Source organism: Adiantum capillus-veneris, chromosome 24, assembly GCF_014529385.1.
Source record: "Adiantum capillus-veneris isolate H3 chromosome 24, ASM1452938v2, whole genome shotgun sequence".
Classification (NCBI taxonomy): domain Eukaryota; kingdom Viridiplantae; phylum Streptophyta; class Polypodiopsida; order Polypodiales; family Pteridaceae; genus Adiantum; species Adiantum capillus-veneris.
The window spans coordinates 19,596,720-19,619,533 of record NC_140954.1 but is presented as its reverse complement, the minus strand read 5'-3'; the positions used below and the strand labels follow the sequence as shown (position 1 = coordinate 19,619,533).

At 42.7% G+C, this 22,814-nt stretch overlaps 2 pseudogenes; one reads left to right on the top strand and one right to left on the bottom strand.

Annotated features, from left to right (window-relative positions):
- Nucleotides 1–700: 700 nt before the first annotated feature.
- On the bottom strand, nt 701–1,764 carry LOC147426043 (uncharacterized; annotated as a pseudogene).
- Nucleotides 1,765–3,184: 1,420 nt separating this feature from the next.
- On the top strand, nt 3,185–21,182 carry LOC147426042 (uncharacterized; annotated as a pseudogene).
- The last annotated feature ends 1,632 nt before the right edge of the window (nt 21,183–22,814 follow it).

Below are 22,814 nucleotides of genomic sequence, written 5' to 3'. Positions count from 1 at the left end.
CACTCTCATTGTGTACTATGCAAAGTGCAAGAGCTCCCTCTCCTTCTCCAAGCAAGTAGAGGTTGAGAGCCTACACCAACACTCTTGGCTATGGAGTGCAAATCCATCCAAGAGCCATGCTTCAATGCTTGAGCTTGCCATCTATTTCTTCTTCATTACTATGCTATTATGTATGCTAGCACAAGAGTTATGATAAGTGAGGAACTAGCTCTTTCTCGTATGAAATGTTTCTTCTTCCTCTTCCCTACCCTCATTCCCTGCTAGCTCTCTCCACCTTCGAAGGTGTTTGAGGTCTTGGGACTGAGGCTTGGTATAGTTAAAGCTTTCTTCAAGTTTAGGTTATGCTATGATGGTGATGCATGAAGCTTTCCATCTTCATTGCTTCACCTAGGTCATAAGGAACACAAAGAATGTATTGTAACAAGTCTCTCTTTATGGGAGAAATCATAATACAAATGCCTATTGGAGGGGGGACCGGATCCACATAAATCCGGTCCTCAACTGTTGTCATGTTCTCTAAATTCTCTCTCTTGCAAAAGTATTGTCCATGCCAAGTTAACTAATTGCTATAATTATGTTGCTATCTTCAATTATGTCTACCCGCTATGCTCACAAAATCATTTCTTGAAAGTACTCTCATTAAATTCAGCTACTCTCAAATTGAATAGGAAAATTCCATTACAGCCCAACAAATGCTAGATTATAACAACAGTCTTTTTGCACTCAGTAAAGTTTTGAGCTCGTTATCAGCCAGACTAGACTGATGAATGAACATGTGGTGGTTTATGTCCATTCCAAACACTCTCAAGTAGATATAATACAAGTGTTTGCAAGCCACATAGGTCATTCCTTCCCCTAACCTCCTTTGGAAGTATCTGCAGGTACAACTAGGATTCCTAGCTATTGTGACTCGATATTTATCACCACGTAACTTTGAGTTTGGTGTTTCTGCAATGAAGACTTCATGCTTACCATTTCCACTTGTTCGATGACCATTTCTAGTCCTAGAGCAGTACTGTCGATCCTTTTTGATGCCTCTTCAGAAACACCTGTCCTATACCTGCCCGCACGTCTTTGCCCTTGCACTTTCATAGTTTCTGTTGCGATATGAAACCCCGCTAGTTGCATAGACTTTACTTCTAGCGCTGTTAAGTTCGTGCCCTGTGCCACTGGCCACTCAAGTGGAGGTCTTGGAGGCCACATCACTATATATGGACATACATCCCACACATGTTTGACATCATCACTACAAAACCATACCCATGTCTCATTGTTACGCCCCTCCCAGTTGCATTTCCCCCAAAAACTTGGTGCCGTTGTTCCCTCTGTGCATATATTCACCTTTTTCTTGCACTTTCCACCTTTGATTTTTCCTTGGCAAGTGAACTTAGACCCCGGTTTGCACCTACGGATTGCCCACATGGCGTCATTTATGTCAACCGCGATGGCCCTAATTGTCACCCTATCATTCTCCTCGTCCATAGAGTGATCTTGGGTTACCTGTGATGCATCTCCAAATGACAACTTTCGAGCCTTTCTTTGTCGAGCAATATTTTCAGTGACATACTCTGGCTTGTGTGAACTATTTTCCTCCTCGCCTATAACATTGCCGAATGTCTTGCGTCGCCTTGTCATTGTAACCCGGTCTTCAAAAAACTCTGGCACCTTTGGAAGACCAGTTCCTCCAATTGCATCGTTCACAGCACGGCTAGTCTGTGATGGAGTAGGTGTGTGAAATTTTCGTGAAAATGTCCTGTCTCTCATCTTGCTTATGCTTGGTCCGCTTCCTATATACTTACCCTCTGTATATGACATTCTTTTGGATTGTTGAAGAAGAGTGTTCCCAATATCCAAAACTGTTGCATCGTACAAAGAAATTTTAGGCTTGTGTCCTTCACCTGCTAGCCATGACGTGTGACGTGACTCTGAGAGATTTGTTTGAGGGATGACTTTGATGCAATAGTCATCTAGAGCCTACAAAACAAGAAATAAATATATTTCATTGATATCATGAAGGGTTTAATTAGATGGATATCCTACAACCTATTCTAGAATAAATTTGAAAACTTACACCAACAATTTGCCACCTGCCACCTTTCCTGTTGCCCACCAAGCTCGAATGAACGGATATTGGGCCTCTGCATCTTCATTCTTTGTGTGCACCTCCACATTCGACACAATCGCTTGTGCTCGTCTTGAAATGCATTGAGCACATATTTTGTGGTGTGGATCCCTAGACTTTGTTCCCAACGGAAAAGGCAAGATCTCTCCCTACCTTTCATCACCATATCCGGACCTCCATTGAAAATTGTGCGCACCGCATTTCACTTTGCTTGGGCTTCATCTTCCATAAAGACGGCAAAATCTGGTGGGGGCACCCCATTGCGCTCTAGCACGTTGATCATTTGTAGCCAAAATATCATCTCAGCTGTACTGTCCTCTTCTTTCATCTCACATATGGCAATTGTCATTAATTCTTGGACACTGAACATCAACACAAAGCCACATTAACATTGAAGTATGTGTCAATATGTGTTTAGTATTGAACATAAAATTAAAACTTGTGTCAGATCGTAAGCATATGCTGCCATGGTTGTCCATCCTTCTACCCGTCGAACGTGATCAAAGCAAACCCACGCTCTTTTTAGATCTCCATTTCCACTTCTTCGCATTCTATTGACAAGATCTATGCCTGAGCCAGGACCTGTTGTCAACATCTTGAATACAAAACATCTATCCTTCTCTCTATTAGATTGACCAGGAAAAAGCATGCCGTGGATAAACAAAATGTCAAGCATCTCTTTAAGTCAATCATCAGTGACTCCTCTCCACGAGCGCTCGACTCCCCACAAAATTTATGCACCCAATTCTTAATTCTGCGGAGAACATGATGAAAGTTTAGAAATATATAAGACTTTAAGTTTAAAATGCATATTAAAATGCATTTCCCATACCTTTGGCTTTTAACAAGAGGAAATATTTCTTGGAGTAAAACTGACAACTCTACTTGTCCAAGCGACGTGCATTCACCTGAAGAAGGCTGAAGGACAGATTGGGAAATAACCTTAACCACCTCCATTTGGATTTTTCTCGGCCCAGCTTGGATGCCAAGCGAATCAACGGCCTCAGCCACCAAAGACTTCACCCTTGCAATGGTACTTTTGGATGACCCTAGTTTGACATCATGGTCATGGAAGCCTTGGTGCACCATGGCATGGAAATAGAGTTTGTCGGTTGGCATTATGTAGTAAACTTGGCAGTCGCAGGTTTTTCAAATAGCAGGCACATATTGACAATAAAACCACTTCAAGGTTCAATACTTTTGCAAGTCACCATTTAGCATTGGTCTCTCAATTAGTTTACCTATAATTCCATGCCTACTATTGTGATTTTGTCACTCTTCCCTTGTACATAAAACAAAAGAATAAGGAATACATGTCCAAGACGACCGGTTGGGTATTCCTATAGATAACACTTGTGATCACTCTGCAAATACACATTTGAAATCACCTCTGCAATAGCTTTTCCTTATAGTTGCTGGAAATGTGATGTTTGTGGTAGTTGGTTTTGTCCACACATGACTATCCACTGATTACTCCATTCCATCCATAGCCGACCTCTCGATATTTGGTTGTGGTGGAAATTCCAACACCATGTTTCCATTGTAGCTTGATGGAATTTGTTCCACCCACTCCCATTCCGATGATGCGATCAAGGTCTTTAGCTTTGGAGATCTCATAGTGGGATGTAGCGCTAGCTCAGAAGAAAGCAACAATATGTTGGCAGACTGTAGTGGTGTAGTAGGTTTCACAGGGGAATCCAAGAATTCTATTTACTCTGTGGAAACTTTAGCATCCAAAACATAAAGAGGAGAGCTATGAACTTTACCTGCATTCTGAAAAGGAAATGTTAATGGTTCACCTTCAACATATTTTGCTAGGGAAAACACATTATAACCAGTTGGTGCATTTATGTCAGCTCCAAATAGAACCAACAAAGATCCTTCTGATGATAGGTGGTGTGGTTTGCCAACCCCCACACCACCCATGTGAATGATGAAATGTGAGCTTTCTATTGAGAGAGAGAGAGAGAGAGAGAGAGAGAGAGAGAGAGAGAGAGAGAGAGAGAGGAAATAAGTGTGATGGAGGTGGGAGGAATGTGTTGGCAAAGTGAGGGACAGGAGGAGAGGATGAGAAGGGAAGATAGAGGAGAGAGTGAGCGATAGTAGTGAATGTGCCGTGAGCACATGATGTACGTAGAGGGGACAAACGGATGTGGATGTAGTGAAGGGAGGGAAAGCTAGAGGGAAAGATTATAGAGAAATGGGGTAGAATTGATAGAGGGTTTTATAGATAGTCAAGAGAGAGAGAGGTTGGAGGAGAGAACTGAGGGAGAATGGATAGAGGTTTGTATAGATAGTCAAGGGAGGGAGAGGTTGGAGTAGAGTTGAGAGAGAACTGAGGGGTAAAGGTAGAGTGGATAGAGTGGGGTAGGTGAAGTGGACAGAGGGAGAACCGAGGGGTAAAGGTAGAGTGGATAGAGTGGGGTAGGTAAAGTGGACACAAGGATATAGAGATAGTGAGTGATGGTAAGTAGAGAGGTAGAGGAGGAGAGATCACTAATAGATGGAAAAAAATGGTGAGCCATCTCTTTATATAACTCCTTGATACAAGTGAAATGGTGAGAGTCGGGAGTGTGGAGATTGAAATGGTTCCAAAAGAAAAAAAATTGAAGGAGTCACTAGCGATGTCGCTATTGCCTCCTCAATTTTTTATATTAAAAGCAACACTCTTTAGATCTTTAAGGTCTCTTTCTATAGTTTCCTACCACGTTAAAACTCTCTTCTTCTTCTTCTTCTTCTTCTTCTTCTTCTCTCTCTCTCTCTCTCTCTCTCTCTCTCTCTCTCACATACACACACACACATATACATACATATATATAAAGAAAGAGATATATTTATTTAATTAAATATTTAAAATACATATATACATATAAATATATAAATATAAATATATAAATATAAATATATAAATATAAATATAAATGTATATATATTTAACACACATATATATATACCTTTATATATATATTTATATATTTATACAAATAAATAAATATAGATACATAAATGTATACTTATGTATTTATACATACATACATATATATATATATATATATATATGTACATACATTTATATATATACACATAAATAGTGAATCTCTCTCTCTCTCTCTCTCTCTCTCTCTCTCTCTCTCTCTCTCTCTCTCTCACACACACACACACACACACACACACACAACACACACACACACCACAGGTCAACGGATTAGATTCCTTTGACTAACTTGGGTTTTGGTACCACCACAATTGTAGGAGGTTGTGTTTCTTTGTAGACATGATAATGAAATCTCAAAAAAGGATCTTTTGTACAAGTTTCTAGTCTTGGCGATGTTTTGGTCGTTATCTATGCCTAATTTGGTGCCATGCAAAAGCTCAAAAACCACTTGGAAAGCTTCTAGCCGAGGAATGTGAATATGGCTTTGCATTATGGATGCCAAGATGCCAACTTTTAGCCCTCTTTTGGGTCCAACCTAATCTTATTTTGATGGAATTTTAGTGGGGGGAAGGAGATACAAAGGGCTTCATGCACCAAAAAAAAAAGCAATAGCGATATCGCTATTGCTGCCTTTTTTTGGATTCTATTGCCTTGTTTTCTGTGCTTCTATCACGCCTCCTGTGTCGTCACCTTCGCACGTTGTGCGTCTCGCATGCCTTCTTCGCCATCACCTTCGTGAGCCAGCTAGTGCACCACCATCTTCTTCGACACCAGCTTTGTGGCAAATGCTCTGCACCACCATCTTCTTCGACACCTACTCTGCGAAACCTTCGTGAGCTCTGCGGCACATTCCTAAGCTCTGCGGCCCATGCTCTGCGGCTTTCACTAATCAGGTTGCAACCATGCCAAGAAAAGAGGGGCCATAGCTATCGGTTGAAGGATTTGTAGGCATCGGGGTCGAGGGTGAGCAACGTGTAGGAGTAGCCGGGGTGCAGCAAGGACTCTTTAAGAGAAGGCGGCGGGTTCTATTCCAAGCAATTCCCAAGTAAGCTCTCTCTCTCTCACACACACACACTCACACCCACACACACACACACACAAACACACACACACACAGACTTGGGGTCTCACACGGGGCTGCGTTGTGCTGCTGGATCAAATGAATGAATGAAAGTTACCCATCTGACAGAGTGTACTCCTCTTCTTTGTCACCCACCATCGTGCATTAACACGGTGCTTGCGAGAATTTCCTTCGACCAGTGTTCCGTCGGCCATCACCTCCGCCATCACCTTCACCCAGTTCTAAGATCTCCGCCAAGCCCTTGCCTATTCAGAATAAGCAAAAATATTGCATGTTCCATTTACATTCTCCAACCCTCTGAAAAGGTTCCATTTCCATCTCTACAGAGAAGCTGAATCCCAATTTGATCTCTCCCCTCTCTACAGTATAAAAAGAGGAGTAAAGATTGAGAGGACCATTTGATGTTGCTGCTGCAGAGAGGTATGGTCCTCCTTTCTTTCCTCCTCCTCCGTCTATACCCCCTCCTCCCATCCTCCACCCTCTCTACCCCCTTCCTTCTCACCCTCTCCTCCCCTCTTAGCTATCCTCTCTCTATCCCTCATCCCCTCTGCCTCTCTCCTTTTCCCTCCTCCTATATCCCTCCCACCAATTTTCCTCTCTCCTCTTTCTCCTCCCTTCTTTCTTCCTCTTCATGTCCCTCACCTCCCCACCTAGTCCTCTATCAAAGACACTGTCCTCTCCGTCGGGCATCCTCCCTCTCCCTCTCTCTCTCTCTCTCTCTCTCTCTCTCTCTCCATCCATGTCCTCTCTCTCTCTCTCTCTCTCTCTCTCTCTCTCTCTCTCTCTCTCTCTCTCTCTCTCTCTCTCTCTATGTTGATGTAAGACTAAACAAACCCCAAGTGAATGTGTTGAAGGTGTTGCAGGATTGGAGAAAATATCATCTAGAGGACATTCAACCGCATTCGGCTGTATAGGTCAGCCATTTGAACAAATGCTGAAGCATTCTATTTTTTTGGCATTTATTATTCACATGCAATCTAGTATAGTAGTGTTGGTACAGTTAATATCTCCCTTTTTCTCTCTATTAATAAATGATTTATTTCATATATCTCCATTGCTTCATAGCATATGTGCATTGATGACATTCTATGATTAGAATGTAGCTATCCATGGTCTCTCTCTCTCTCTCTCTCTCTCTCTCTCTCTCTCTCTCTCTCTCTCTCTCTCTCTCTCTCTCTCTCTCTCTCTCTCTCCCTCTCTATCTCTCTCTTTGCAAGGCAATGACACTGATGTGAGTATCAAGAACAACATCACAACCTAAGGGAAGTAGTGTGTAATAGTATTGAGATTTATAGATTTCATTTCAATTTCTTGCGGGAAACAGATGGCTATGAAAAATTTGTCTTTTAGCAAGAATGAGCACGTGGTGCTCTTAAGCAAGGGCAAGAAATTGGGAAAGGAATTGTGATACAGTCTCTACCCCACGAAAAGCTGCATGGAAGAGAGTTTCCTAGAGTCACATTGGGAGTAGCTGTCCAATCGGCATCATCTCTTGGTCTCATGTTGCCACATGTTCCACCCATTGACGATGATGTGTGCACCTTAGGTGCAATAGTGGGTACAGTTGTGGAGTGGCTGACAAGAGAATTGGTAATGAGACCTCTTAATTTTATTCAGTATTACATGCTCTCTTTTGCAAGAAACATCTAACATTTTGTGTCTAGGCAAAAGGACAACTGATTGTATCCTCTGGAGGCAAAGGTTCAGTACCTGTCGCTCCACAAGCCACTAGCATAGCATCAGGTGCTCCACCCAAACCAAGCGTTTCAAAGCCTCTTCCAAAGACTCTTGTTGCAGAGGTAAGCCACTAAAGTTTCGTGCACTATTTACTCATGAAATTAATAATTATTTGCATACGGCCAAGTAGTCGACGGGTGTCAAGAAAAGAAAGCAAGTGAAGTTGTTGAAAGCAAGCAAGTCACACGAGCACAGAAAGAAGAGGACCCTAGCTGGGAGCCCCCAAAGAAAAAGGGTAGAATTTCTTTGAAAAAGGATGCGGCTAGCACAAAGAAAGAAGTCACCGAAGCGAAAGGAGTGGAGAAGCGAGTGAAAGCCAGTGTAGAGGGCCCTACACAATCCGAGGTACCAGTACCATCAATGGACCAGGTCCCTATTCCAAACTACTCAAATGAAGAAGATGACGGAAGACAGGATGCAAGGGATGAAGATCATGGTCTTTTTACTATTACCAAGAAATCCATGCCGAAATGGGATTTGCTCGATAACACTTTGCACCACCTTCATGTTGGTAATTTCTAACATGGTATGCTCATCTAACATTCCTAACACAAATTCCAAGATTGAAAACTTTTCAAGTACGATTATACAGGATACTCGCAAGGCACCATTGCCATCAGTGCCATTGTGCCCCTTGTTACCACATCCAGCGGTACGGCCAGTGCAAGATCGGGTGAACAATCTAGAGTTGAAGTTCTCTAGAATGGATATGTTCCACATTGTGCCAGGTTCATGCTTTCAATAAGGACTCCAGATCTAGATCCAATAGAAGTTAGTCATGCTATTCAGAAAACCTGGGATCCAATCTAGATGCACTTCATGCGGATTTTGAGAAACAATTGCATAAATCCGGGTGGGGGGACGTGAAAGGAAAAATGTTGTACACATGGAATGGGAATCACCGTCTTTGGGCATGGAATGCACAAATTGATACAAGTACATTACTTTTTACACTATTGTTTTTGACTCAATATCAAGATGAGATGAATTTTGTGAAACTGTGCAAGATGATTTTGCTATGCAGCTCACAAAGAGGAGCCTAAGTATCATTGCTGTGTGGAAGCCTGCATGGTTAAGGTCACTAAAGAGAACGAGGGAGAATTTCTCACTACGGTGGCATGCTTGAATCGGTAAGCTTAGCTATAACATAATTAACGCATCCTAGTCGAATTGATAATCTTAGCTATAGCATGATTATTGCTTCCTAGTCAATTCGATAAGCTTAGCTATAGCATGATTATCGCTTCCTAGTCTTTTAATGGTGTAAGTTTTATTGGCACAGGATTAATGACAAAGGCTACGTAAAAAATTCCTTCATATATATGCTATGTATGGTAAGGGCAATAGGCACAGCCAACATGGATACATTGCTTAAGGGTTTGGAGGAAGATGTTCCAGGCTGGTTGCAACGAGAATTAGATGCTGAAATGAATAAGTGTGGGGGATTGCGGAGACGCAGGTACAAGGTTCCTCTTATCGTGCTATCCCAACTTCTATATCCGGTAAGTTTGATTGTCCTTTAGGTTATTCTCACCATGACAATGCAGTGGATGAAACGAAGAATGAACTAATGTCATGATTCAGGCAAAGTATACAAAGGCTTTGCAATCTGTGAGTAATAAGCGAAATGAGCTCTAAACGGAGGAGTTCACTACCCATTACCGCAACACATTCTATAAGGCTGACAAGAAAGGTCGAAAAAATACGCAACGGGCATCCGCAATTGGAGATCCAAATTTAGGAGAAGAGTGGTGGAGGTAAGACTAATAGGGATTTCTTTCAAAGGGAGTTAAGTTTACATTTACGTGCTACTTAAAAAATTTTAACATTTGTTTCTAAATTGCTTACGGACATAGATTGGAGCAGGAGACCAAAGTAGTTGACAGATGATCGATATATAGTCTTGCATGCACTGACCTACCGGTCGATCATCGTAGCAACATGCTAAGGGCCTTGGTTAGCAATGACCCAACCAAGTTACATCCAAGCCTAAAATCCACACTAACAAAGGTCATTTTGCGATAAATGTTTCACAAAAAAAGAGTATAGTATTATATAACGTAGTTGTGTGATAATGTAGACGACCACTCCGTGTTTCGCACTTGGTTACGTCGAGAGACATGGTGGAATCGACTTGTGAACAAGGATACGAGACAGTATGCTTTGCTGAAGAAATCATACCATCTCCCTGAAAACGACACCCTTGTGACAACTATACGGGAATGGTAATCAAGGTACAGTGGCACATTGTATGAAGTGGAGTGCAAGAGATTGAAAGGTGTCCTAATTGATTCCTAAACCCTAAAAATTTGGGTGGTTTGATAATAAGTATATTTTGGCAAACATATACCAGATGGGTGCGGAACATAGGTTGGACAGATAGAGTTCCATTTACAAAAGAGTGGCTCAATGTGAAGCACACTGCATGCATGTATATGGAAGAACAACATGCAGCATTGTGGCAAAAAAAAGTGTATGTTGAGTGTCCTCTTTTCATTGACTTTGCAAAGGACACATTCCCCCCCAATGAGCGGGAGCAGTTCAGGGAGGCAGAGCCCGGTCGAGTTAAAAGACATCAAGAAGAGGTAAAAGCATACAAAGACATAGTTAAACTATTTTCGAGTCATGTGAGGATTTAACTGCAACTCATGAAATTAATTTTGCCAGGGTAAGAACCTACGTTCCCTAAAAGGAAAAGATGTTATGACTGAGGAGACACATAACAAAGAGGAGGATCGTGAACCAAGGTGCAGCGACAGTGAATGTCCTTCAGAGTTTGAGGATGATGAAGACAAAAGTGATGTGCCGCCTTCTCCAACTGCTAAACCTACAAGAGCCCCACAATCTACCCATGCAAGTTTTCACACACCCTAATTGTTGCTTGAATGGAAAGGTTGTACTAATAGTACTCGTGTAATCTATATGCTCTCCACAGGGGAGCAACAGGAAGAAGGATAAAGGTCAAGTAATGGACAGAGATACTCTGATGCCTCCAAACAAGGTTAGTACATCAAGTCCTAAAGCATGTCAAGAGGGAGACACGCAAACAATGGGAGAGAACCTATTAACACCGAGACCCTTGTCCGCATGGAAGCCACCAAGAGGCCTAGAGAACCAAGGCACATTAATCAAGTCACCTCATCTTACAACCCATGTACCCATGGAATCTGCGGGTATACAGGGGAACATTCAAGCTCCTAATAGTTCCACAACACATCAAGAGTCTGAACCATCCAAATACTCCTCAATACCTCCCCATTAACAACAAGAACCGTTGCCATCAGAAGCTCATAGTCATGTCCCAGAGCCTGAACAAGCGCCACCAGCATCTCATACCACTTCAGAGCCTCATGTTCTTCCTCCGCATGATGAGGCACATGAGCAGGCACAACGACAGTGCACATAGATTGGAATTAATAAAGGGCGTGCTCATATACACCGCTAGGCGTCCACTGAAAGTGAAGAATTGCAGGATGCCATACGCTCTAAGGAAATGCCAAAAATTATCGGTCTACCTCGTTAGTATAGAAAGATTGATTGTGGTATATGTTGTGCAGTAAGCAAGGTATTTATTGTAGTGGGTGGATACAGATGATGCGAATGGCACAATAACCGAAGTTTCAATAGTATTGTCTACTGTAGCAGAGATTGGTCACCATGGAGAGCCTGCTCTTCTTGTTGGAGGTGAGCAGATGTATAGCAACAAAGAGAATATATCTTTAAGTATATAAAATACAGTCACTTACCTATTTGTTATATCCAGATGTCATGGTGCAATGCAACACTCCACCTCATGATGAAGTGCAGAATTCAATGGCACATAGCTCTGGTATGCTAACAACCTGAGGTACTCCTGGTATTATTGTCTCACCTTACTAATTGGATATTCATTTCTTTAAAATCAGATCCTGCAGTTTTAGCTATTGATCCTATGGGAGCAGCTAATGAGACGAGCAAGGGAGATGTAGGTGCCCTACTCACAAATATTGCTATAGTAGCTAGGCGAAGCTTTCGGGTGCAAGGCAGGACAACAAATGCAGGTTGCAATGCAATATTTTGTCATCTACCAACCAACACAAGGGTCGTTGGGATAACATTACCCAATATCCCCAAATGGAACCATTTCAAACTCAATCAAATCCAGAAGGTCTTTGGTATTGCCAAGGAGTATCTTGATGAGAAGGGAAATGTGGTGTTGTTATGTCGTCAAGAACATGCATGCGAATTAGCGAGCTTAGCAAATCGAAATGGGTACTATCTTGACCATACAACTATCGTCCTGTGTGCTACTCCATTCAACCTTCATGGTGGTGTTGTGGTAGGTAAAACTACTTTCTTGCTTTGGAAAATTAGTGTGTGATAGAGTGTGTCCTCATTATGAGTCTTAAGTCCCATAGATGCGATGCTTGGAAATTGTTGTATTCCACAAAATTGGTGCCTACAGATTGAATCGGACGTTATCTATGATTACTACAACGCCAGTCATTGGCAACTCAAAACGGATGGCTCTCCTTGGTGAGGTATGCCGTGAGTTTTCAACAACTTCACCTCCATTGTATTTGCTTATCTAAATTTCCAGACATGCATTTAGAATGATGATATCTCTGCAGGGGGCATGGAGAGAAGTCCAACTTTACACGAGAAGCTACTCTCTTGCTATACAGAGGAGGGTAATGTAGTATTACAAATGTATGCTGGTTGCGGTCTTCTTGCACGTCCGGGGCTGCGAATGGGTCGACATGTACTATTGCTAGATAGAGAAGAGTCAATGGAAGAATTGCAACATCTATGTAATGGTAAGTGTCTTTCTTCCTCGAGTAGTGTGAAATGGGAATTATGTATGCCTCCTAATATGATGCTAAGTAAGATCCGTTTTGTAATTGATTGTTGTGAAGGCACATGTACACTTCCTTCTTGCCATGCCAAAAGGAAACTCATAGTGTTCGATGTTAACGGTGTCCTGTTGAAACGGTGGCGGTGGGAAAGTGCTCCTTCGCACGCTGCGAATATTCTTAATGTAGGGCGAATGGGTGTGTCATTGCAACCTGGGATATTGCTATTGCTAAGGGTGATGTTTGAGCTATTCGATGTAAGGGTTTGGAGCTCCATGCAAGAGCAAAATCTCACCACCATTATCGATTTAATTAAGAGTAAATACAAAGAGGCTGGGTATAGTGAGACATTTTTCAAGTTTTGCCTGCATCAAGGACACTGTGAAGAGACGCATTGCGAAGACAAGCATCCAAAGTTCAATTTGGTGTTTGTGAAGAACTTTAGATCTGAATTGGTAGCCTCATACATCACGGACCCTCTGGACACTGATAGCGGGAAAAAGAGCAGTGCAATCGGGTGGCCTCTGTACTCGTGCACACTCCACAAACCACGCCTCATGCAAACAAGCAAAGAAAAAAACAAAGGGGGCACCACCCTAAATTAAGAGGTTTAGGGACCTCACACATAGTGCACATAGGCAAGTGAGACTTCTGGCATTATGATGGCATCAAAACATATGGCAAAACACATAGAAACGAAGCTTAGGGACCTTATGTAGCATATATATACACAAGACATCAGCTTAACAATCCAACGGCATCTGATCATACATAACAAGGATATAGAGAAGCAAGCCAAGGATGGCATAATCCCTTGTCAAAAACAATCAACCCAGCAAGTAGGTATGATCCTACTAGCAACACATCAATACCTTAGAGAATGATGGCGAGGATGGTGGCCATGGAGCATGAGAGAAGACTCCTTATTTAGGTTTTAGGGCTAGTAATGTAGCATACTAGAGGGAGAGAGAGAGAGGGAGAGAGAGAGAGGGAGAGAGAGAGAGAGGGAGAGAGAGTAGAGCTCCATCCATAGCTCCTCGTTGTGAGCAATGTCGTCATAGCTTCATTGCTTGGTGAAGGGGGTGAAGTGTTGTGGTTTTGAGTGAGAGAAGGCCTCCTTATATAGGTTTCTAAGAGGGTTTAGGATTAGGGATAAACATGCTTAAATCCGCTGATTGGGGCTACTTTTTGCTTAGGGTGGTCAACAGATTGAGGTCACCTGATATGTCACCATCAAGATATTCTCTAGAGTGATGTGAGAGGGGAGGGTAAATGCTGATTTTTCTGATTGTGACACATGGGGATAAGGCCTTGACCAGCATTTAAGAGTAGGTAAGGTGGCTATTGAAACTGGAGGTTATGCACATGTCAGGGGGGGACCTGCTGGGTCCTCCTGAATATCAAATTCTCAAAAAATCCTCAACCATGGCTTCTTTTGACATGTGTTCTTTGAAAAAATCAGCATGTCTCTTTTCAACTCAAAAGTCTTTATCCCTGTTGACTCACCTTTACCATAAGATTTTCTCCTTTTCTCCTCCTATAACTGCATTGTTGATGCCCAATCACTGCTTCTAGTAACGGTGAACTGTTACCTACCAAATACTTATGGTGCAGTAAAAAATATTTACCATGGGTAAAAAAAGTTACTGTAGGTAAAAAGTGATTTGTATTTACCATGTAGGTGAAAAATATTTACTGTAGGTAAAAAATATTTATTGTGGTAAAAAATATTTACTGTCGGTAAAAAAGTGAAAACGGAGTATGCTGTGCTGTGAGTCCACACGAACATCCTCGTGTAAATTTCACTAGAAATTCACACCTAGAATGGGCTATTCTGTAAGATATAGGTTGTAGGCATGCATAAGAGCTCGTTCCCACGTATCTTCTGTTCATGGCACTTTTTACTCTTTGGTGCTTGTGAAGTAGATTTTTCTTCTCTTTCGAGATCCCTTGGACTAGAGTATCCTCATCTCCCCAACAACTGACTGTGCCTTTATTGCATCTTCAGAAGGGGTCCTAAAAACCATGCATCATATAGCCCTCCCCCTTAAGCTAGAGGTATTTGATGCCTCTAGCTGTAGGTTGTGCTACAATAGGGTTCTCTTGAATACTTACCCACCTGGTACCAATTGCATTTGCCATGTTACTGCTTTCTTGGCTGATGCACCCTGTTTAGTCTTTTCTGATGAATAATTGTATCCATCCATGACTAACAATTGGTCTCCTAGACCCTTGAAAGCCATACCCCATCCATTGTCAATATCCGCTTTCACTGGTAGCATTCTCTTTTTTTCTTTTTTTCTTCTCTTTTTTTCCTCTTTTTTTTTTTTTTTTGCCCAACCCCTCGTTGAGCATTCATGCTCAACCATAGTATTATTTAGGTAAAAGATGACTGTATAGAGAGAATTATATAACATAGAGCTATAGACTGTATAAGAAAAATGATAGTATAGTGGCTATATAGATAGGATAGAGATAGAGAAAAAAGCATCTGCTACTACATCACCCTCCAGGGTCAAATGGAAAGCTCAAAGCTCCCCCACGCATGGTGTAGAATCCACATGGATCAAAAGTAAAGCATTGCTCATTGCCATCAACCTGTAAAACATGTATATCCAAGCCTTCCTTTGCACTTGTAGGCCAATAGACAGGCCACCCTTCCAGCTCTTTATAGCACGGAGCTTCGTCACCCTGCATCCATAATCCTTCGTGTCCACTATAAGCATACTTGCCATCACTTGAGAAACCTGAATCATAAGCAGCTATCCTACCATCTGCTACAGAACCCTCCATGGTATAGTCCACTTCAAAAAAAACTCGCCATTGACACAAAAATATATGTAAAGCAACCTCCAATAACACATGTATCCATAGCATCACATAACATAGCAAGACCCTGCCATTTGCCTCCACTTGCTGCATAGCCAAGCAAACCTGATCACTTTTCAAACCTGTATCCAAACCCTCTGTAAACATCTCCACAACCATCTCTTTATACTCAAAAACATGACCTACTAGAGCTTCAACCTGTGCAAATACCTCATCACCAACAAGGTTGACGGCACCTTCCTTTAATTGGATATGGTGTTGGGTTACCGTCACTCCTTTAATGTGCTCGTAATCAGTTATAAAGAGGCCAGCATGCTTCTTTAGTACCTGCAAATAGGGTTCTCTCTCTTCTTCTAGTAGGTCCTTAGCTAGCATCTCCTCTAAGCATGTGGCTTCTTCCTTGTTTAGAGAGTCTTGACCACCTTCTCCTTCTGGGTTTCGCAGTATTATACCCATGACTTCCAAAGAGCTAGCATCCTCCTCAGATGACTCATCCTCAGATGAAGAGCAGTTGCTTGTGCTCCATTCATCCATAGAAGTCTCCATCTCTAGGTCTTGTTGTCTACCCTGCTTCATGTCATACACAATTTTTTGTTGCTTGCCACCTACCTTATGATTTGGTCGCAACTCAAGGGACCCTGTCTCCCAATCTTGCCTAGCTTTCATAGCCATAAGCCAAGGTCTTCCAAGGATTAGCGGATAGCCCTCCCCCTTAGTTGGGATCACATAAGCATCAATTGAGATTGCAACACCAAAAGCTGAAACCTTCACTCCATTAACCTTTCCCACACAAGCCACCCTTACATTATTTGCCATCTTAGCTTGTAAGGAAGTTTGCTCGTTTACTTCCAAACCCAACCTGTGCATTAATTTCTCTGTCATAACACAAATCTCGGCTCCACCATCTACGTACACATTGGAGACTCGCTGACTCTTAATCTCTGCATCAATGACTGGCACGATATCCTTCATGCCTCTTGCACTAATAGACCCAACTGACTTTGCCTTAGCCCTCCTGGTGCTGACCATCTTAGACGAGGTTCTACGCATCTTTGGGGAAAGGTGGAGGAGTTGCTACCATGAAATCTTTGGTCCTTGCTTGCTCACATCTGCTACCAGGTCGTAAGGTATGGATCCTACCCCAAGTGGAAAGTCTTCTACTCCTATGTGCCTCCTTGACCTACTCTTCCTTTTCTTGTCTCCTATCACTTGGGAGGAACCCTCATTCCCTTTATCAGGCTCTGAAGCTTCCATTTCATCAGTTCTTTGTCTCCTAACTCTCTTTATTGGCATGGCAACAGCTTCCTCCATTTTTTCTTTCCCTTTATCCTTACCATTGTCAAGACTTATGATAGAGACAGCCCTGTCCTCCCCTCCCAATGGTAGTGGAGGGATCTCTGCTGGTGCTTGTGGTGGTGGAGGAGGGGGTCTCAATATTTGGATTGGTGGAGCCACGTGTGCATTTTGTCCATTTAGTGGCCTAGCTCGAGGAGGAGTGACTTGCTGGCGAGGAGGCCGTCTTTGATTACCATTTCCTTGATAGCATTGTGGATGGGGGCAATAATACATGCCGTGACCTACCTCTCCACAGTTGTAGCAAATGTACTCACGTGCTTGCCTTTGTCCTTCTTGTCTATTTCGTTCATTTCCTGGCTGGGGAGCCCTTACACCTTGAACCAGATTGATGGACAGGCTCTCTAGTTGATTGGTGATTTGTTGAAGTAATTCTTGTTGAGAGGACTCTTGGTCTGTTGCTCCTGTCCCTGCTACTACCCTTGCCGTAGGTTGAGCTAGCGGTGGAGGCTCCATTCCCCCTTGTAGTTGAGCTTGGAATTTTAACTTCCTATCCTTCTCCCTTGCATAAGTCATAGCTTTATCAAAGGTATCTGGGAATTTACCTTTTATCTTTTCTCGAAGGATGGGGTAAAGCCCTGCCAGGAAACAGTCCTTCTTTAGGCATTCTGGCGCCCTTTCTCCTTCACCTAGTGATGCACACCATTTCTCCCACAGGTTGGAAAACTTTCCTTCATAGCTTCTATAGTCATTGGGTGATGTTTGGCATAGCTCTAAGAGCTGTCTCCATATCTCCTCTGGAGGCTCATGGCGGCGAAATTCTTCGATGAAGGCCATCTTTAAGGACTCCCAGTCTCTTCTTTCTTCAGGTGCCAAAGTTTGATACCATAATTTTGCACCTTCCCTCAAGACCAAAGGAAAGGCCCTTAACTTAGTAGCTTTGTCATCCCTTCCCGATACCAGAAAGGCCATTTCCAAATTATCCAAAAAGTCTGGAGCAACCTCCCCATGCTTACCATAAAAATTAGGGAAGGCCATTAGTGAGAGAGTAAACAATTACACAAACAGCTCCAATTTATTTTAAAATAGAGTATGGTAATTACAATTTGGAGCTTTAGCACAACTTAGCTCAAAATAGGATGAAGATCGACACATCAAAGGAATGGTAATAGTCTAGTAAGGGTAGAATGACAGGATGAGGAGAGCGCAAGATTTCCCTAAGTCTCTCGGCTCCAAACAACAGGGCTATTCTTTGCTGATAAAAGATTTTTCTATCAATACAAATATTCACACGGATATGACGCACAAAATGGAAAGGAAACATGCGGGGATCATCATTCTCATTATTGGCATCCATACTTACACACAAGAGCCTAGCTTGGTTGCACCACCTTGGGACCAATGAGCCTGATCAGCCACAGAAGGTCAGCACCTCGGATCACTTCGACTCTTCCTGATGCATCTGTGAAGACGTAAGGTGTGATGGCAACACTTTGTACAATGCTGAGCCTTTTAGCAAGTAACAATTGGATGCTATTACCATAATCAGCATGACGAATGAAAGTGACACCATTAATGTGCAGCACATCATCAACTAAGATAGTTTCCTTAGATTGAGATAACTTCTTGAAAATTAGCGGCAAAGGTAGGGCAGGGAGGCTTTTCACCCGGTCTCCAAAGCACTTTGGACAATATCCAAAGTGATCTTCACGTGGACAGGAGGTTGGCTTGGGATTGGTGGTGTCTGGATTCACAAAGTGCACTGGGAGCACTCGCAGACGGGCGGCAATCTTGTAGGCAAGCCTTCGCCTCTTTGCTTCAGGAGGATTTAGGGGTGAGAGTCGTGGTTGCAAGTTGGAGGTTGAAGTTGGTTGTTCACTAGCCTTTTTCTTGCCTGTAGTGGTCATGTAATCCCTTATTAATGAGATTAAGCCAAATGTTACCTTACGCTTGAGCACGCGCTGCGGCCTTGGGCCACTTAGGTGTAGAGGTGATCTTCCTCCTCTTAGTCGGCTCCTCAGGAAAGAGAGGTCTGGTGATGCTTTCTCTTCCCTTAATGTGTGTCACAGTACCTTCGTGTATGTTGATGTAGAATATTTCAAGCTCGTGTGCGTTGGAGGTTTCTGGAGCACTCATAGGTTGAGAGGAGAGGTATATCAAGCTCTTCTTCTTACTCTCCTTCGTTGGCAACGATCACGAACAAGGCATGTAGAAGAACTTACTTCTTGAATTTCAATGACACTGCAACCTGGTAACAAGACCTTGATGAAAGCTTTTAAGGCCTCTAAAGCCTCCTCCTCTTCTGTTCTCCAATTTGCAAACTCCTCACGCCATTCGTCCATGTTGTAGATTGCACATCTTCATTGCTTGTGGACTGAAGGTCTGTGTAGCCCTCCTCCGTGGGGGCACCAAAATGATAGCGGGAAAAAGAGCAGTGCAATCGGGTGGCCTCTGTACTCGTGCACACTCCACAAACCACGCCTCATGCAAACAAGCAAAGAACAAAACAAAGGGGGCACCACCCTAAATTAAGAGGTTTAGGGACCTCACACATAGTGCACATAGACAAGTGAGATTTCTGGCATTATGATGGCATCAAAACATATGGCAAAACACATAGAAACGAAGCTTAGGGACCTTATGTAGCATATATATACACAAGACATCAGCTTAACAATACAACGGCATCTGATCATACATAACAAGGATATAGAGAAGCAAGCCAAGGATGGCATAATCCCTTGTCAAAAACAATCAACCCAGCAAGTAGGTCTGATCCTACTAGCAACACATCAATACCTTAGAGAATGATGGCGAGGATGGTGGCCATGGAGCATGAGAGAAGACTCCTTATTTAGGTTTTAGGGCTAGTAATGTAGCATACTAGAGGGAGAGAGAGAGAGAGGGGGAGAGAGTAGAGCTCCATCCATAGCTCCTCGTTGTGAGCAATGTCGTCATAGCTTCATTGCTTGGTGAAGGGGGTGAAGTGTTGTGGTTTTGAGTGAGAGAAGGCCTCCTTATATAGGTTTTTGAGAGGGTTTAGGATTAGGGATAAACATGCTTAAATCCGCTGATTGGGGTTACTTTTTGCTTAGGGTGGTCAACAGATTGAGGTCACCTGATATGTCACCATCAAGATATTCTCTAGAGTGATGTGAGAGGGGAGGATAAATGCTGATTTTTTTGATTGTGACACATGGGGATAAGGCCTTGACCAGCATTTAAGAGCAGGTAAGGTGGCTATTGAAACTGGAGGTTATGCACATGTCAGGGAGGGACCTGCTGGGTCCTCCTGAATATCAAATTCTCAAAAAATCCTCAACCATGGCTTCTTTTGACATGTGTTCTTTGAAAAAATCAGCATGTCTCTTTTCAACTCAAAAGTCTTTATCCCTGTTGACTCACCTTTACCATAAGATTTTCTCCTTTTCTCCTCCTGTAACTGCATTGTTGATGCCCAATCACTGCTTCTAGTAACGGTGAACTGTTACCTACCAAATACTTATGGTGCAGTAAAAAATATTTACCATGGGTAAAAAAAGTTAATGTAGGTAAAAAGTGATTTGTATTTACCATGTAGGTGAAAAATATTTACTGTAGGTAAAAAATATTTATTGTGGTAAAAAATATTTACTGTCGGTAAAAAAGTGAAAACGGAGTATGCTGTGCTATGAGTCCACACGAACATCCTCATGTAAATTTCACTAGAAATTCACACCTAGAATGGGCTATTCTGTAAGATATAGGTTGTAGGCATGCATAAGAGCTCGTTCCCACGTATCTTCTGTCCATGGCACTTTTTACTCTTTGGTGCTTGTGAAGTAGATTTTTCTTCTCTTTCGAGATCCCTTGGACTAGAGTATCCTCATCTCCCCAACAACTGACTGTGCCTTTATTGCATCTTCAGAAGGGGTCCTAAAAACCATGCATCAGACACCATTCTAGTAGATGACAATCCTGAGAAGGCAATCAAAAACCCACCACATACGCTTGTCACAGTATGGAGTTACGATGGAGCGAGTAACGACAATGTGCTCCTCGTGAATTTACTCCCATATCTAGAAGGTCTTCATACATATCCTGGGTTAGCATCGGTTTATATCAAGAACACGCCTTTCAAACATGGTACGCAATGTGTGTCATAGGATTCATTTAATAGGTGATTGGTTTTAAATAATGTCTTCTATGACTTCATAGTAAACTTTCAGTATTAATGTAGTCTTTGCCAAGAGCATTGTCCCTAACCAAAATTTGATTGTAGTTTCTGCAGCGCATGGTGGGGAAGTTGAACACACAACGGAGGCGACACATGGTCTTGGAGGAGATACGGTCATGGCACATCCTAAAATGTGATGAGGGAACCAAAATAATTGTGTACACATCAATGTTTAGCTGCTATATTGTAACTCATCGTCATAAAATAAATAAAGATATTTGGGTCATTTATTAGTCTCCACTCTATATCTTTGTTTTAATCTATTTGGATTTAGATATGTTTTTGTGATGAGGGACCAAAATAATTGTGTACACATCAATGTTTAGTTGTTATATTGTAAAACTCATCAATTAAATAAAGTTATTTGGGTCATTTATTAGTCTCCACTCTCTATCTTTGTTTTAATCTATTTGGTTTTATATATGTACACGCGAGAGAGAGAGAGAGAGAGAGAGAGAGAGAGAGAGAGAGAGAGAGAGAGAGAGAGAGAGAGAGAGAGAGAGAGAGAGGCTAAGGGGTTAGTGGAGGAGTGGGTAATAGAGAGGGTAATAGGAGCAGGAGAGAGAGAAAAAGAGAGAGAGGGAGAGAGCAAGCACGGTTTAGTGGGAGAGGGAAAGAGAGAGGACACATGAGGTAGATTGAGAGAGAGAGAGAGAGAGAGAGAGAGAGAGAGAGAAAGAGAGAGATAGTGAGAGAGAGAGAGAGAGAGAATGTGAATATTGTAGCCTAAATGATTTTAGCATGTGATAGCATGAAAATGCACCCAACTCAGAGTGATTGTTTTCTTTTGGTTCAATTTGATAGAAAACCACATCATAATGTGGGGGGAGGGAGACACACACACACACACACACACAGAGTAAGCACCGTTTAGTGGGCGAGAGGGAAAGAGAGGACATATGAGGCATATTGAGAGAGAGAGAGAGAGAGAGAGAGAGAGAGAGAGAGAGAGAGAGAGAGAGAGAGAGAGAGAGGAGAGAGGGGGGGGGGGGGGGGGGGGGAGAGTAAGTAGGGTTTAGCGAGGAAGAGAGAAAGAGAGAGGGACACATGAGGTAGATTGAGAGAGAGAGAGGACAAGAGGGGGGGGGGGTAGAGAGAGAGAGAGAGAGAGAGAGAGAGAGAGAGAGAGAGAGAGAGAGAGAGAGAGAGAGAGAGAGAGAGAGAGAGGGGGGGGAGGGGAGGGGAGGGGAGGGGAGGGTAGTGGGGGAGAGAGAAAGGGAGACATGGGAGGACAAGAAGGGAGAGAGAGAGAGAGAGAGAGAGAGAGAGAGAGAGAGAAAGAGAGAGGGAGGAATGAGATAGAAGAGAGGGATGAGTAAGGAGGAGGAGGATGGCGGCTAGAGGAGGAGTTGGAGGAAGAAGGTGGAGGGGACGGAGTATGTTGGAGGAGGAGGCTGAGGAGAGGAGAAGCAAGTGGAGGGGAGGAGGCACATGGGCGGCAAGAGGAGGAAGGAGGAGCAAAGAGAGCTAGGGAGGGCGGCCAAAAAAAAAAACAGCTTGCTCCAAAGCTCGCTCCATTGAGCTCGTTCGAAGACCTGACTCATGAATAGTGAAAATGTTACAACAAAAAAAGTACCCAACAAATCAAGTGTAGTGTAGGTGACTATAAGACGCAAATATTTGTGTTGATTTGTAAGTTCCTTAAGCAACCCAATGAGGACATTAGAGGGTATTGTCTTTCATCCGCTTCATCAACTATGATAACAAAATACAGTGAGAGCTGGCTATCCACAAGCACTTCCCTCAAAAGCATTCAAGCTGTCACATAC